Source organism: Pleurodeles waltl, chromosome 7 (genome assembly GCF_031143425.1).
Source record: "Pleurodeles waltl isolate 20211129_DDA chromosome 7, aPleWal1.hap1.20221129, whole genome shotgun sequence".
NCBI lineage: Eukaryota > Metazoa > Chordata > Amphibia > Caudata > Salamandridae > Pleurodeles > Pleurodeles waltl.
The window spans coordinates 1,483,100,112-1,483,116,150 of NC_090446.1; positions in this window are offsets into that span (position 1 = coordinate 1,483,100,112).

Sequence of the window (16,039 nt, forward strand, 5' to 3'; positions counted from 1 at the left end):
TCTTACTTATGGAATTAGCTGTAGCTTGCTATTAACAAGATTCTATAATCAAGAGCATGTGCAATACTTCTATTCAAATTTGGATGTTGTGTTTTCTTTTGTACTTGTGATTGAATTCTTAAATAAGTTAGCTAAAGAGCATGATATTAAAAATAGTTAGAGGATTCTTTGAGCCGACACTTACATTTGGAACTGCTTATGCACATCGCAATAATTTGACTTGCTTACTGTCTCCTGTAGAGAAAAGCTTTTTAGATCACACAGATGATAGACGCAAAGCACTGAAAGAAACGTTAGAAAAAGGCTTAGAAAAACGTACTTATGCAAATGATTACGCTTACACAGCAATTAAAACACAAGGCAAGTTAGCTATAGATGCATTACACGTAGGTAGACTCTGTATATATAGGCCGAAATCTGATCTAGACAATTTGTTTGTGGGTACGAGTGAATGTAGGCATGTGTTTTTGTTTCAGAGTAAATGGACAAGACCCAGCGATTCCTGGAATCTATTACATCTGTGGGTTAAATGCATATTACCGTCTCCCTAAGGGATGGTATGGGACATGTTATTTGGGAATAGTATTCCCAAAGATATACCAGATTGATGATTTAAAACAAATACCTAAAACGTCTGAATGACAACATACTAGACAAAAGCGAGAATCAGTGGCGGCTGTCATTGGTGACATATTTGGAGCTATAATCCCATCAGTAGGGGTTATCTTAAATTCTATGAAAATTCAAAAGTTGTCTACTATTGTGGATAACATGCTGACAAATTTGACAGGAGCTATACTTCTGATGGATACTGAACTTGCTGCAGAAAGAGCTATGACTCTTCAAAATCTGCTTGCTTTAGACATTCTTTTAGCAAAGAGTGGAGGTGTGTGCAAAATGCTTAATGAACGTCACTGTTGTTCATTTATTCCAGATAACAGTAAGAAAATTAGAAGCATGCTTACTAACCTTACTAGAGATAGTACAGATTTGAAGGATCTAAAAGAACCTGGTGTTTGGGAGAAATTTGGGAAAGGAATTGCCCGAGTGGGAAGCTGGTTTACCAACATTTGGAATGGGGTACTTGCAAAAATTATGATGGGTCTATTAATTGTCTTGATTTGTCTATTAGGATTATGGGGGGTATGTAAAATTAATGATAAAGTAAAAAGAAATTGGTCTAAAAGAGCTCGACAAAATGAAGAAAGTGAAAGAGAGAAAATGTTCAACGAGATATGGGAAAGCTCACATAAAGGGCAAGATATTGAAATGCGTGTTATGCGCAAGGTGAAAAATTAAGGTTAAAGATTGTGTGATGACGAGCGTCATCAGAGGAGGGACTGAGAGAGCGTAGTTTAAATATTACATATTATAGACGTGAAATGCTTATGTTTTAACAATACCGCATTAACGATATTATTCATTGAAACATATTAAACGTGGAGAATTGTTCACATGTGTAAACTAATGTCAACTATAAGAAATAATCATTTATATTATGCCTAATTGAGCACATTAACACGTATAAAACTGCATTCATTAGAATTCGTATATCTTAAGTTAGCGTGAGTCGAGAACTAGCTGTGTAACTCTCATATTAAAGCGTATTTTTCTGTTTCTCCAGTGTGCTGACTTGCAAAAGACCATGACCTAGCGATTGTTCTTTTCCTTACTTGTTTGCAACAATGCTAGATTTTCTCATCCGCATGCAAGCAGCTTTTAGTATAAAATTATGAACTTCGAAACAATTATGGAAACTTTCAAGGACGATAAAGCGTGGAGAAGAGAACTTTTGACCTGATGTGTGCCAAAGAAATGAAGTAACCCCGGATGTGCCACCTACGAAAAACGTCAATTATGAAGACCAATTAGAAGCTAAAGAAATATCATGAAATGACAAAATGCATTACTTAATGTATAATTTGATAGGTTACCAATAGTGGGGTGTAGCGACTGTCCAATAGAATTTTGGGGGAATGTATTACGAAAAAGGGATAAAAAACCATGATACAAGAGACAAAGCGCATTAGGTAGGGAATGATATCGATTGTATCCAGAAACTCTGTCACTCTATTTGGTGATCTGAGACTTAGACCAAACCATCCTTGCCCATAGACTGCCCCATTACACTTTCCTCCTTATGAGGAAAGTGTCCCTTGCCTTTAACTTAGATAGACTGACGGTGATCTAACTGATGTCCTGAAGACGAAGACTGATCCTGTATGCTGACCTATTCAGAGGATGGTAATTATAATGTTGCTAATGGAAATTAATTTATTTGCCTTTTCTTTCTAGGTACCAACTGCTGTGTGTTTTTGATTAGAGACCTTAATTAGATGTTTTCCAAATTGATGTTCTAAATTGTTTTGCATGAAGCCCAACATACTAATGCTAATTAGAGGTTAGATGAGGCATTCATCTTGACTGACGAAACTGACGTGACTGACGTAATGCTATGCTGAACTAAGACCTTTAGGAGGTTCTATGTATTACGATTTGTTTATATTCACATGATCATCTTATGTTTCTGATCTTTGCATTTTTGAAAGCTTATCATAGTTGTCGCCTTGTGATTATGTTCATTTGCTTCTTGGTTTTGAGATTAATACATTTGCTATTAGATTGTAATCAATAGGGAATAAAATTCACAAAACTCCATTAAGGTGTGGTTATTCATGACTGAAAGGTCATGGTTGCGCCGACAGTTTACTAATGTCTAAAGTGAAATACATTGTGGTGATATATGTTAACAATATTATTGACATATGGTTTGATGTATTGATCTGTTATCTCGTCTTACGGTGTCTCACCACTGGGTCCAAAGATTCATCGGCCTAAAACGAGTCCTGATGTGTATAAATTAACATAGACGGACACGTTAACACAGTGGACATTAGCACTTTCACCACAGTCAAACTTTGGAGGCAGGGCCACCGCATTGGCGGTGGTCTGACCTCCACTGCATCCCTGGTGGTCTCATGACCGCCAGGGTCGTAATAACAGCCTGAGTGTAGATCAAATTGAGGTCCTAAATAAAGGATTGTAATTTTGCCCAGATGCAGAGATAAATCTTGCCAATCTATGTATTAATCTATATAAGTTCTGCCGCAAATTGATACTTAAAAAATATTTTGAATCCCACCCCACCAGAAATAAAAGTGACACAAGAACCCAATTAGAAACTTCGAGCATCACTATGAAGGACTTAGCAATTTTAAGAATACTTGCAGAATTGAAAGATGAATTTGAGGGAAATGTGAGACATGACTTTGTCAGAAGCATCAGATGAACAATTTTGTATGGACGTGGGCCTCATTATGTGGAAGGGAGATGATAGTAGATTACAACATCAACCATATTTTTGTCTGCAATTGCCACCTGGAAATTGACCTCTTTCAAGAGGTAGTGATAGAGGGAGTAAATTGTTGAGCTCATAAAAAACAACCATTACCAAGGCCAAGCAATTTAACTCAAAAAGAATGGAGAGCTTTGAAAGAGTTGAGGAAAGAAAGGACAATCCTATTTAAAGCCTCAGGCAAAGGTGGTAATATTGTGGTCCAGTATAGTTCTGCCTATATAACAGAAGCAATAAGGCAACTAAATATTGACCAACATTAAGAAATGTTGGAGAAGAATCCAATCAAAACTATAACCATTTAATTTTATCAGAAGCTGCAAGAATGGTATAACGTAGATCTTCTTGATATGTAAGAATATAGATACCTCAAAATTGAGCACATATCATTTACTTTTTCCATAGGTGCATAAATGCTTACAGAAACCACCAGGGAGACCCATTGTTAGCTCTATTGGGACACTGCTCGAAACACGTCAAGATTCATTGACCCCCTTTTAGTCAATTATGTCACCTCTATGTGACACAATGGACTTTTTAGCTAAAATCCATGACATCTCTTGGCAAGAGAACTACATAATGGCAACATTTGATGTAACTACATTGTATACTTTCAATCGACATGAGGATGGCATAATAGGTGTTAAATTATTTTTAAGGGTAAGATCCACCAGTTACTTGGAACATTCAAACATGCATGTATAGAGAGGCTATCATTTTGTCTTATGCTTAATATATTCATGTTCAATGGCGAGTGTTATTTACAAACACAAGGCACTACCATGGGGACCTAATTTGTTCCAACATATGCAAACCTCTTGATGGGGTTCTGGGAGGATGAAACAATCTGGAGAGAAGGAAATCAGGATATTTTGCAACATATTGTTTTATGGACGAGGTTCATTGATGGCCTCTTCTTGATATGGGAGGGAGACATAAGATATCTGAAAACGTTTGTTTTATGCCTCAATTGCAAAAACCTCAACTTGAGTTTCACTTCCCATATAAGTTCAGAACATGTGACATTTTTGGATGTTGAGGTATTTGTAGGAAATATGAGGCTCTGCACAATAATTCATCAGAAAGTTAGATTGTGCAACAGCTTACTCCATGCCAATACTGGCCATCCAAAAAAAACTACAGTGGAGCATCCCATATGTTGAGAACCAAGACAAATTGTTCTGAACCTGAAGATATAGAACGGCAACAGCAATTACAAGAAATGAAAAAACATTTCCTGTCTACGAGCTATGCAATGGAGGTCCTGGATGATGCCATGAGACAGGTAAGAAACCGAGAGGAACTTTTAGCAATTTGTGGAAAAATCACAGAAAAGAAGGACAGAATTTGAATGATCATAGTTTATAACTGTCACACAAGCAACTCAAAGAGATCCTAGACCGCAACAGGAGGATACTCTACTGGAAGATGAAACATTAAAATAACTGCTTACTGATCATCCAACTATAACTTATAGAAAAATGGCCTCTATAGGGGATTATCTTATGCAAAGCCATTTATCCATTAGAAAACCAACATCTACAAACTGGTTGAATACACCGGGATTTTGGCGTTGTACTAAATGTAAAGCATGTGAACATAGGGTCAAGACTACAACATATAGGCTTCAAGAAGGAAGAGTGGTGAAAATGTTGTCTAAACTTTAGTCTAAACTTGTGGTTTATGCCATGGAATGCCCTTGCAGGAAGCAATATGTGGGTAGTAGGAAAAATGTATTGAAATTGAGAGTTATGCAGCACAACCTATAAAAAATAGAGATTTCTCTTACCCGATGGCCAAACACTTTGGGGACAATTTTAATGGAGACAATAAGGAACTTAGATATTTTGGAACAGAACACATTAAAAAAAAGAACAGGGAAGAGACAGAGGCCCTCATCATGACTTCAACAGTCTTTTCTCAAGACCGCCAAAGCCAAGGGCGCATGAAGACTACCATATTATGAGTTCTGAAGGATTACCACCACAATTTGGGCGTGAATTCTCCAGTAGTTGTGCTGGCACTCGGATACGCAGAGGCGGTTCCACCACCAGCCCCGGCCCACCAAAAGGACTCTGCCAGCTGTATTATGACCTGTAATACGACCTGGCGGTGTCCTGGTGGCGGTGCGCTGCCAGCAGTGGAAGCACCTGTTCCCGTTAACTGGCAAACGACCTCCTCGCCAGAGAAGGTACGTCGATCGTCCGACAGGAGAAAGGGGTGGGAGGGTGTTGTCTGTGTGTGTGAATGTTAGTGTGAATGCATGTGCGGATGCATGTGTGTGTATGGGTGTTTGAATGAATGCATGTATGATTGTTGAAGTGAGTGCATGTTGGAATGTTTGTGTGAATGCGTGTATGCATGCGTGTGAGTGAATGTGTGTATGTATGCTTGAGAGTGAATGCGTGTATGTATGTGTGTGAGTGAATGCGTGAATGCGTGTATGTAAGTGTTGGTGAATGAGTGTATGCGGGGTACGTGCGGGTGTGTGCTGGGGCTGTGGGGGGGAGCTGTTCTGGAAGAGGGTGGGGGAGGGGGATGATGTTCTGGAAGGGGGTGGGGTGCTGTTCTGGGGTGCTGTTCTGGATGGAGGGGTGCTGGTATGAAAGAGGGGGCTGGTTTGGAAGAGGGGGTTGGGGGAGTCATCTGCTGGTGACAGGAAAAAAAAATCCTGTCACCGGTAGCATTACCGCTTCAGTGGACCGCCGGGTCGGAGATCCTGATTTCCAGCCCAGCTGTCCAACCACCCTGGTGGTACAAGCAAAGATGTGGCGGTTTGGCAGAGACCAAACCACCACACTCATAATGTGGTAGTCTTCACCGCCGGCCCGTCGGTGGTGAGACCGCAACCACGGCCATAATGAGGGCCATAATATTGGCTCTTAGAAGAATGGAATCCCACCTGATAATATCATTAGGAACGGAGACTCCGCATGGACACAATCTGGATGTGGAGTTACATGTACATTTATTACATTTTTAAGACATAAGCCTATCATTTTCAGGATCATGGTTTTTACAGGAAATACAAATTCAATCATGGAAAGGCTAAGACTGTCACCCCGCTTTTGAGGTTTCATCTGAAAAGGGGAGGCATAAAGTGGAATAATGTTTTTTGTATGTGATGAACTAATGTCTATTTGCTTCAGTTTTAAGACTACTCCATTAATGAATATCTGATTATTATTCTATAACGTATACAAGATATAGATGGCAGGAATGATGCGTCTGAGATCTACAACTGGAATACTCTTACATCCTGCATATTTTGCGCATCTTTTGCGGAAGTTGCACATATATTTATGCAAAACATTGGATTTTAAATTGACATAGGAACTATGCAATTTTTGCATTCTTGATATAAAGTGCATAAGGAATTAATGTTTTTTTGCATTATATTATCTCTTTGCACTTTGAATGGTTGTTCTGCATACATATATTGTCTTGAAGCCGTTTAATGGCATACGTCAGTGATTGCCCATGATATCTAGAATATTTACATCTGAGGTAATTTCGCCAATGGCTATATTTTGTAGCTTTAGTTAGTTACAAATGGTAGGTTATTAAATAGGATATGTGTAGTTTTTGCACAATTTCTTGCTATATTTGCACACATACTTCATGTGAAATGATTGGGAAGGAATCAGTATATGAACTTAGTGTTTATTGCAGATTTTTGCACATATTATTTCAGGGATTGATGCAATTAATTAGCCTTGCACATGTTAACTCCTTGGTGAGCCATTGAATAATATATGCTAACCAGTACATGTGATATTTAAGACGCTTGCATTGTAAAGCTTACATGGGAAAGATTCTGTATAGCAAATATTTTTAGTATTCTATTGCATAATTTGAACAATCTGCCTTCTTAGGTAAAATGCACCATAGGGGGTACATATTGTGAGGAATCGGATGCAAATGGTAGAATGCGCAATACACTTTACGAAGTTTACATCTTCAGATTAGAACAGCATAAGCAAAAATATAAGCAAATATAGGAAAACTGCTCTTCTTGTTCTGTACTTATCTTGAAGGAACTGTGTACTTTACCAAGATGAGTGGCAAAAGGAAATTAATGAATTTTAATATGAGTTTGTGATTCAGACATGTCATGTTTTGGATTAGCATCCTGCTCAAATTTGGTTTGGTTGTACTTTACAAAGACTTTTTCAATTTGGTGATGGATCTATGCCATTAAAGAGAGCAGGTATGCACGTTCTAGTTTTTAGTTGACAGGGATGAGGGACTGCACTGTGTGGACACTTCAAATTATACTCTTTGTAACAGAGGACTCTATTGTCCAGTTGATGGCATAACACCGAAACGCGTCAACCTTTCTTCTTTAGCACTGCACTTTCTGACGAGCAATTTAATAAAATGCTAATATAAAAAAAACACTTAGAGTCTGCAGTGAGTTGTATCCGGTGTCCAGCTTAGCGAGTTCAGGGGCAGATGATGAGCGTATGTATATGTATACATACTATAGATGTTATAGTTATGTTCTGAATTCACTGCTTATTACCTCACATATTACATCACTCATGACAGGGTCAGTGACACCATTGATGACATCACTGATGACATCCCAAATGACATCACTGATGACATCATCCAGTGAGTGTAAGTGGTTGTATCGATGTGTGAGTTGGTGTATTAGTTGGTCTACAGGTTGAATGAGTGATTTAATTATTTGCTATATGGGAGAGTGAGTGGATGTGTGAGTAGCTGTATGGGCGAGCAAGTGATTGTGTTAGTGGCTGCATTTCATTGAGTGAGTAGGTGTGTCAGTGGCTGTTCGGGTGAGTGAGTGCGTGAAATGAGAACTTCGAACCTGATTGCCACAATCTAGTTTACGATTGTGTTCTCTACTTCACCACTTTATATAGAGCAGAGCCTGTACAATCAAAAGCTTTGGGTGACACAAATGTGTTCTGTAATAAAGGGAAGGAGGCCGGAACTATTGCTGCATTTACTTTAAAGGAAACAGAGGCAGCTATTATGGCACAGACACCAGGAAAGGCCCCAGGATTAGATAAGTTCTCAGTAGACTTGTACAGATCTGGGGTCCCAACCTAAATCAGGTTTTCAATGCTGTATTGGCAGGAAGTTCCCTTCCCCGCTCCTGGAAAGGTGCAATTATAGTACCCATTTATAAAAAAGGAGAAAGGTTGATTCCTGCAAATTACAGACTGATTAGCCTGATAGTGAATTTTCAGAAAATATTTTGCCATCAAGTATTAGTCAGACTTTGGCGCTGGATTTTAGAAGGAGATGTGTTGTGCCATTTGCAAGCAGGATTCCAACAAAAGACAAACACAGTGGACCACGTCTTTTAGCTTCTCACCAAAAATTGGAAATCTGTTGATTTGGATGCTGGGAGACTGTTTGTTGCCTTTGTAGACCTTAAGTCTGCATTTGATTTAGCCCCTTGTGTTAAATTATGGGAGTCCCTGGCCAAACTTGGGCCAGTATTTATGTTTCTTGCTGCAAAACTGTGCTAATGCAGTTTTGCGGAAAAATGTTTAGCGCCGGCTTGCATCATTTAACAACACCAGCCAGGTGCCGTATTTTTTGAATGGCGCAAGCCAGCGCTGAACTTGGGAGGGGGTTGCGGTAGAGTAGGAGGGGGTTGTGCATCAGAAAATGATGCTAACCTGGTTAGAGGCAAAAAAATGCCTCTAACCAGACTAGCACCATTTGCTGACGCACAACCAATGTAAATGTAAATTAAAAATGTAAATTAGCACTTGTATAGCGCACTACTCACCCGTTAGGGTCTCAAGGCGCTGTACTCATACCGCTATGGAACCCCTCCTGGCTTTTCCCTGTGAGGCGCCCACTCCTGAGCACCCCCAGGGTGAAGCCAGGCATCCAAGCGCTGTTGGGGCCGTTGTGGAGATTAAGCAAGCTATTGCCCAGAGTTGCAGAGTGGGACCCATGAATTAGATTAGGCACCGAGGCGAGAATTAACTGGTCAAGGGGAATTGAGCCCAAGAGCTGCTGAAGCGGGACTTGAACCCTGGTCTTGAGCCAGATTTCTGCTTCAGGGTCTGCCGCTCTAACCATTGAGCCACACTTCTCCACTGAACCAATGAAAACATGACTCCTGTCTTAGGAAAGACAGGAGTCATGCCCACCACCCCAATGGCCAGCACAGGGGACAAGTGTTCCCTGGGCATGGCCATTGCACCCTGTGCCTTGAAGAAAATTAAAAAATACTTACCTGGACTTACCTGGGATGGGGTCCCCCATCGCTCCTGTGTCCTTTTGGTGGGGGTGGTGGTGTTCCTGGGCTTGAGGGGTGCACCTGTGGACCCATTCCATGGTGTTTAACCCTGGAAATGGGTCCGCAGGTCTCCTAACACCTGGTACGACCCAGGCATTAAATAATGGTGCAAAGCAAGTTTAGAAACCATTATTTAGCCCCTCCTCCTACCCGTGCATCATTTTAGCACGGGGGACAAATATGGGGCTGTAGGGATAGCACCATTTTTTAAATGGGAACGCCTACCTTGCATCACATTGACGCAAGGTAGGCACACGCATCCAAAAAATGGTGTAAACTCCTATATTTTGACGTTAGACAAGTTTAACGTCAAAATTTAAATATGAAGTTAGTTTTGCGCCGAATTTGGGTCTAAATAAAACAGCGCATATTTGGCACAAATGGAGTATAAATATGCCCCCATTTTGCTATTTGCCGTTATGACATCTTATTATTATCCAAAACAGCATGTAGTTTATCCAAGCTTTTGGAGAACTTCTTGGTGTTCTGCAGAGAATACAGCCTTGAAATAAAAAGCACTGAAACTAAATACATGGTTTTTGGAGATACCAAACATACAGTGAGAAAATCTGTATTTTTGGAAAATGAGGTCCTCGAAAGAGTTCCTGAGTATGATTACTTGCATTTTCAATTAGAGGGCTCCCCAAGGCGACAGGCCAAGAAAAAGTATACCATGTCCTTAAAACAGAGGACTGGGGTAATTTTAAGGTTTGATAGGAGAGTACCCACCTTCCCTATCACTCCCACCTTGGAAATGTATAAACGTCAAGCTCCAGGGGCAGCGTTGTATGGTGCTGAGCTTTTGGAGCATTGCAAACTGTAAGCTGCGGAAAAAGCTGAGAGTCTTGTTATTAAAAATTCAGCAGAGTTCACTGACTCTCCCCATTCGCTTGGACCTAAATCTAAGATCAATAGCGGATATTGCTGCCCTTAGGCCTTCACAATATTGGATAAGGGTGTGGTCTACATACGAGTCAAAGCTCTACAGGGTATGGTCAGGGGCTTATGGGCAGGCTCTCGTGTTGATAAAATTCCTTGGTGCCTTTGTGAGAAGAACTGATTTTTCAAGCTAGGTTTGGGCTCTCATTGGTCAGACCCTTCACATCTTCCCAGCAATGCATTACAGAGTCTCAAGGTCACCTATTGGACCAGGGAGGAATTAGTAACTGACTATCAAATGTTCTTATGAATTTGAAAACTTTCTACATATTGTCCTGCAGCCTTTTGCATGTGCACTTTATATCAGTTTTAGAATAGGGTCTTTACCACTGCTTGACCTTACTAGCAGATGGAAACAGAACCTTGGAACATCAGGTTTTTGTCCCACGGGATGTGCGACCCAAGAGAATATTGATCATGTCTTGTTTTTTGGACTGCTTAAAAGAAACAAAGGGCTCGTTGGATTAGACCTCTCTGCAAACTACAGGGACGAAGGGGCAGATGTAGGTAGGTTTCCTTTTGCACCTCGCAAAAGGAAATGCAGAAAGGTGTCTCAGACACCTTCTGCGACTCGCTATGGGGTCGCAAAGACCAACCTCATAAATATTTATGAGGTGGGTCGCAGTTTGCGACCCCATAGCGAGTCTAGGCACTTACGGGGATGGTGGCCTGCTGGAGACAGCAGACCACCATGTCCGTGACTGCTTTTCAATAAAGCAGTTTTTTTTTTCTCTTTGCAGCCCGTTTTCCTTAAAGGAAAACGAGCTGCAAAAAGAAAAAATACCGAAACCTTTTAGTTTCGTTTTTTTTCAGAGTAGACAGTGGTCCATAGGACCACTGCCTGCTCTGAAAAAATATTATTGTGAGCATTCACAAAGGGGAAGGGGTCCCATGGGGACCCCATCCCATTTGCAAATGAGTTACCATCCACTTCAAGTGGATGGTAATTGCGAGTTGATTTGCGACCGCTTTCGCGGTCACAAATCAACTCTACATCGCGGTGCGACTCGCAAATAGGAAGGGAACACCCCTTCCTATTTGCGAGTCTGAAACACATTTTGCGAGTTGGTACCGACTCGCAATATGTGTTTCTGCATCGTGTGAGGGCATTTGCACCTCGCAAATGGCACTTTTCGCCATTTGCGAGGCGCTAATGCCTTCCTACATCTGGCCCTTAATGACCGTCATTCCGTCCTGGCGGTATGCGAAACCAGCACTTATGGCCCTGTTGTATCTGCTGTAGCAAGGTTTCTAACATCCTTTTGGCATAACAGGATGAAGATATTAAGGGCCTCATTACGATTTCGGTGGGCAGAAAAGCCTGTCTCCCGAAATTCCGACCGGGAGGTTGCCGCCATTGTGGCTGCCTCCCCGCGAGGCCCATTACGAGTTACTCAGTTTCCACCAGCTGGCCTAGTGGGAAAATTCCTCCAGCATTGTCTCCGGCTCATAATGCCAAATGCATGAGCAGTGCAGGGGCTCCCCTAGGGGCCCCTGCTTTCGTTCTCCGCCAGCCTCTTCATGGCAGTGCTATTGCCATGAAATCTCTGGCATAGTACAAAGTTGTAATCCCCAGGGCAGTGCTGCTTGCGGATTAGAACCGCAATGATTGCCAGACCGCTGGGACGACTAATCCTGGTGGTGCTGGCGGTCCGACGGTGGCACATCCGCCGCAGTCGTAATATGGCACTTGGACTGCCGCATTGATGGCGGACCAACTGAGACCGCCAGGTTCATAATGAGGGCCTAAGTGTTAAAGACAATACCTCAAAGGTGTCCGTTTAATGTCGATTTGAGACTACATGTTTTATATCTCTAATGCTTTAAACAGTTTTGCATGTTTTTATTTCTATATTTATCATATGGATGCTTTTACCTGTTGTGATTGTACCTTTTATGATTCTAAAGAATCGAAATAAAGGACGAAGATGATGATTGGGTGTGAGAGTGGTTCTCTGGGTAGGTGAATGGGTGTCACTGTATTGGTGATTGTGTTGTTGAGTCAGTTACTGTATGGGTGAGTCAGTGAGTGTGTGAATGGCTGTAAGTATAACTGAGTGGCTATGTCAGTGATTGTATGGGAGAGTGAATGGGTGTATGAGTCGCTGTATCCTAAAGTGAGTAGGTGTATCAGTTTTGTTATGGGAGAGTGAGTACTTGTGTTGGTGAGTGAGTGGGTGTGTAAGTAGCTACCTGGGTGACTGACTGGGTGTATGAGCACCTGTACATGTGAGTGACTGGGTGTGTGAATGGTTGCATAGTTGAGTGATTAGGTGTGTGAGTGACTGTATTGATGAATGAGTGGCTGTGCCAGTGAATGTATGGGTGTATGAGTAGGTGTGTAACTAGCTCTATGCGTCTATGAATACCTCAATTAGTACAGTATGCGTGACTGAGTGATTGTGTCAGTATCTGTTTGAGTGAATAAGTATGTGTATGTCACTAGTTTTATGTTTCTGTGAATGAGTATGTAAGAGGATGTGTATGTGAATAAGTATGTAGAAAAGAGGTGGTATGTGTGAATGAGTGGCTGTGTGAGTGTGTGTGTGTGTGGATGATGTCATCAGTGACGTCATTTGAGATGTCATCAGTGATGTCACTGACCATGCCATGAGTGAATGAATATGTGAGGTCATAAGCAGTGCATTACGGGAGCACAAGTTATAGTTATCTCAGGTAACTATAACTGCTGAATTTCTTAGGTTTTGTCCGAGTAAATTCAGAACATAACTATAACATCCATGTAACCTTTGTTTTTTCAGTGAAATTGTAAGTTTTTTTGAATTACTTTTTTTCAGTGAATTTCTAAGGTTTTTTTTTTTTTACAGGCATTTCCTAACTATAATGGCCCTGTAAACATTGTTATTTTGAGTGAATGTCTATGTTTTTTAAATTCTAGTTCCTAACTATAACATCCCTGTAACCTTTGTTTTTTTCAGTTAATTTCTATAGCTAATACAAATTCCTGACTATAACCACCCGGCAACTTGTTATTTCTTTTACTAAATGTATTTGCTGTAGCCATGAAAAATATGGTGACTTCTTATGTATCTATTTTTTTAAATCATATGCTCATTGTGTACAGATATATCAGTAATGTGTGATATAAAAGTGATATGTGTGTTGCTTGTCTGGAAACACTAACTGAGTTAACGGTATTGCAAACAAAATATGTAAAAGCAATGATGTTTATTTATACTAAATATTATAATATGATAGGGATTTATTGCAGAGCTAATTGGACCCGCAACCTGCTGACTGAATGAACTTTCTGGTTTTTCCTACCCCCACTAGTTAGTTTGTAATCCAAGATTTATGTTGTAAATTCTTTTGCATGTATTGCTGTGTAAAGTAATATACACTATACCATTTTATGTGCTGGTCACCTCATAAAACCTTGTACTATTTATTTATATGGAATTAACACACTTTGAAAATACCCCCAATCAGCAGATTTCTAGCAAAATCCGCGGACTCAGAGAAGGGGAAAAAAAAGAAATCCCTACCTTTTCCATTGGTTCATAAGAACCACACCCAGAATTCCAAAGAAACCACACCCAACAGTAATTCTGCTGTTATCTCTTTGTGAAGAAGGGTGCATTTTGGTATTGCGGAGTTAAAATGGCAGAAGGTGGAAATCCTGGTAGGTCTGCAAACATGGAGGAACTGGATGAAGATGTGCGTGGAGGCCATAGAAAGGAAAGTGATGTGGGGAGATGGCTCAATATCCGCACTTCTGAGAAAAAAGCTTGTGCAAGATATGTGGAGTGCACTCTGTGTGGAAAAAAATGTTTCTAGAGGAACTGAGAAAAAGTACAGCTTTGGTATTTCCAGTATGTGGAAACATTTAAAAACTTACTGTGAGCATGTATATCTATGTTACATCAGGGAGAGAGCTACTGACCCTTCTGCACCAGGACCATCTAGTTTTTCTGGAGCTCCAACTGTGCAAAATGTATCTATTCCACCAGTGTGCATCGAGTTCAAGGAGATGGTCATCCACTGTGGCAAGTGCCAAGAACTTGTTGGTAAAAAGAATGCACGCATAATCAGCATGCTTAAAAAAGGGAATATCCACAGCTGTTAATTTCTTTTACTTAATTTTTTGTTATCGAAACAAGTTTTCAAAATATGTATCAGTTTTGCACATAGTTTTCTTGCTTATAAAAGTTGTTTTTTAAAGCCATTTCTATTAAAAAAAAATACTTCTAACATTTTTTTTAAAGTTTTTCTTCGTTAAAACTTCAAAAATAAAACTTCTTTTTAGAAGATACATATTTACTAGAAAGAGCTGTGTCTGTGTTCTTATTTTTGCAGTTTATGGATGAGGATGTACCTGGGTGTGTCAGTAAATGCATCAGTTTGCCCCTAGGTCAGTGAATGCATCAGTGTCTTGCATCAGCGTGTTCCTGGGTGTGTCAGTGTATGCATCAGTGTGTGCATGGATGTGTCACTGTATGCATCAGTGTGTCGCTGGGTGTGTCAGTGTATGCATCAGTGTGTGCATGGATGTATCACTGTGTGCATCAGTGTGTGTCTGGATGTGTTAGTGTATGCATTAATGTATGCCTCAGAGTCTCACGTCTCACGGTATGCGTCAGTGTGTGCCTGGGTGTGCTAGTGTATGCATCATTATGTGGCTGTGTATGTCGGTGAATGGAGCAGTGTATGCCTGGATGTGTGAGTGTATGCATCAGCGTGTGCCTGGATCTCTAACTGTTTGCATTACTGGTGCTTTGATTTGTCAGCACCTGCATAACTGTGACCCTGGATGTGTCAGTGTGTTAAACAGAGTGTTTCTGGATATGGTCATGTATGCATTAGTGTGTCCATGGGTGAGTTTATATATGCAGCATTGTGTGCATAGCTGTGTCAGTGTTTGCACCAGTATGTTCCTGGGTGTGACAGTGTATGCATCAGTGTGTCCCTGGGTGTATCACTGCATAAATCAGTGTCTACGTGGAAATGTAGGAGTATGAATCAGTGTGTCCCTGGGTGTATCTGTGAATACAGCACTGTATGCCTGTCTGTGTTAGTGTATGCATCAGTGTGTGCTTGGATCTGTCAGCATGTGCATTAGTTCGTCCCTGGCTGTGTCAGTGTATGTATCAGTGTGTCTCTGGATATGGTAGTGCATGCATAAGTGTGTCCATTTATGGGTTACTGTATGCATCATTGTGTGTATGACTGTGTCAGTGTATGTGTCAGTATGTTCGTGGGTGTGTCAGTGTATGCGTTAGTGTGTGTTAGAAATGGGGTCTTTGGTTGGCAGTCAGGTTACCCCCATCCAAACAAGGACCCTCACTCTAGTCATGGTAAAGGAGAATCACCCTCAGTTAACCCACGCTCACCCCCTTGGTAGCTTGGCATGAGCAGGCAGGCTTAGCTTCAGAAGCAATGTGTAAAGTATTTGTTCCAACACACACAGTAACTCAGTGAAAACGCTACAACATGAC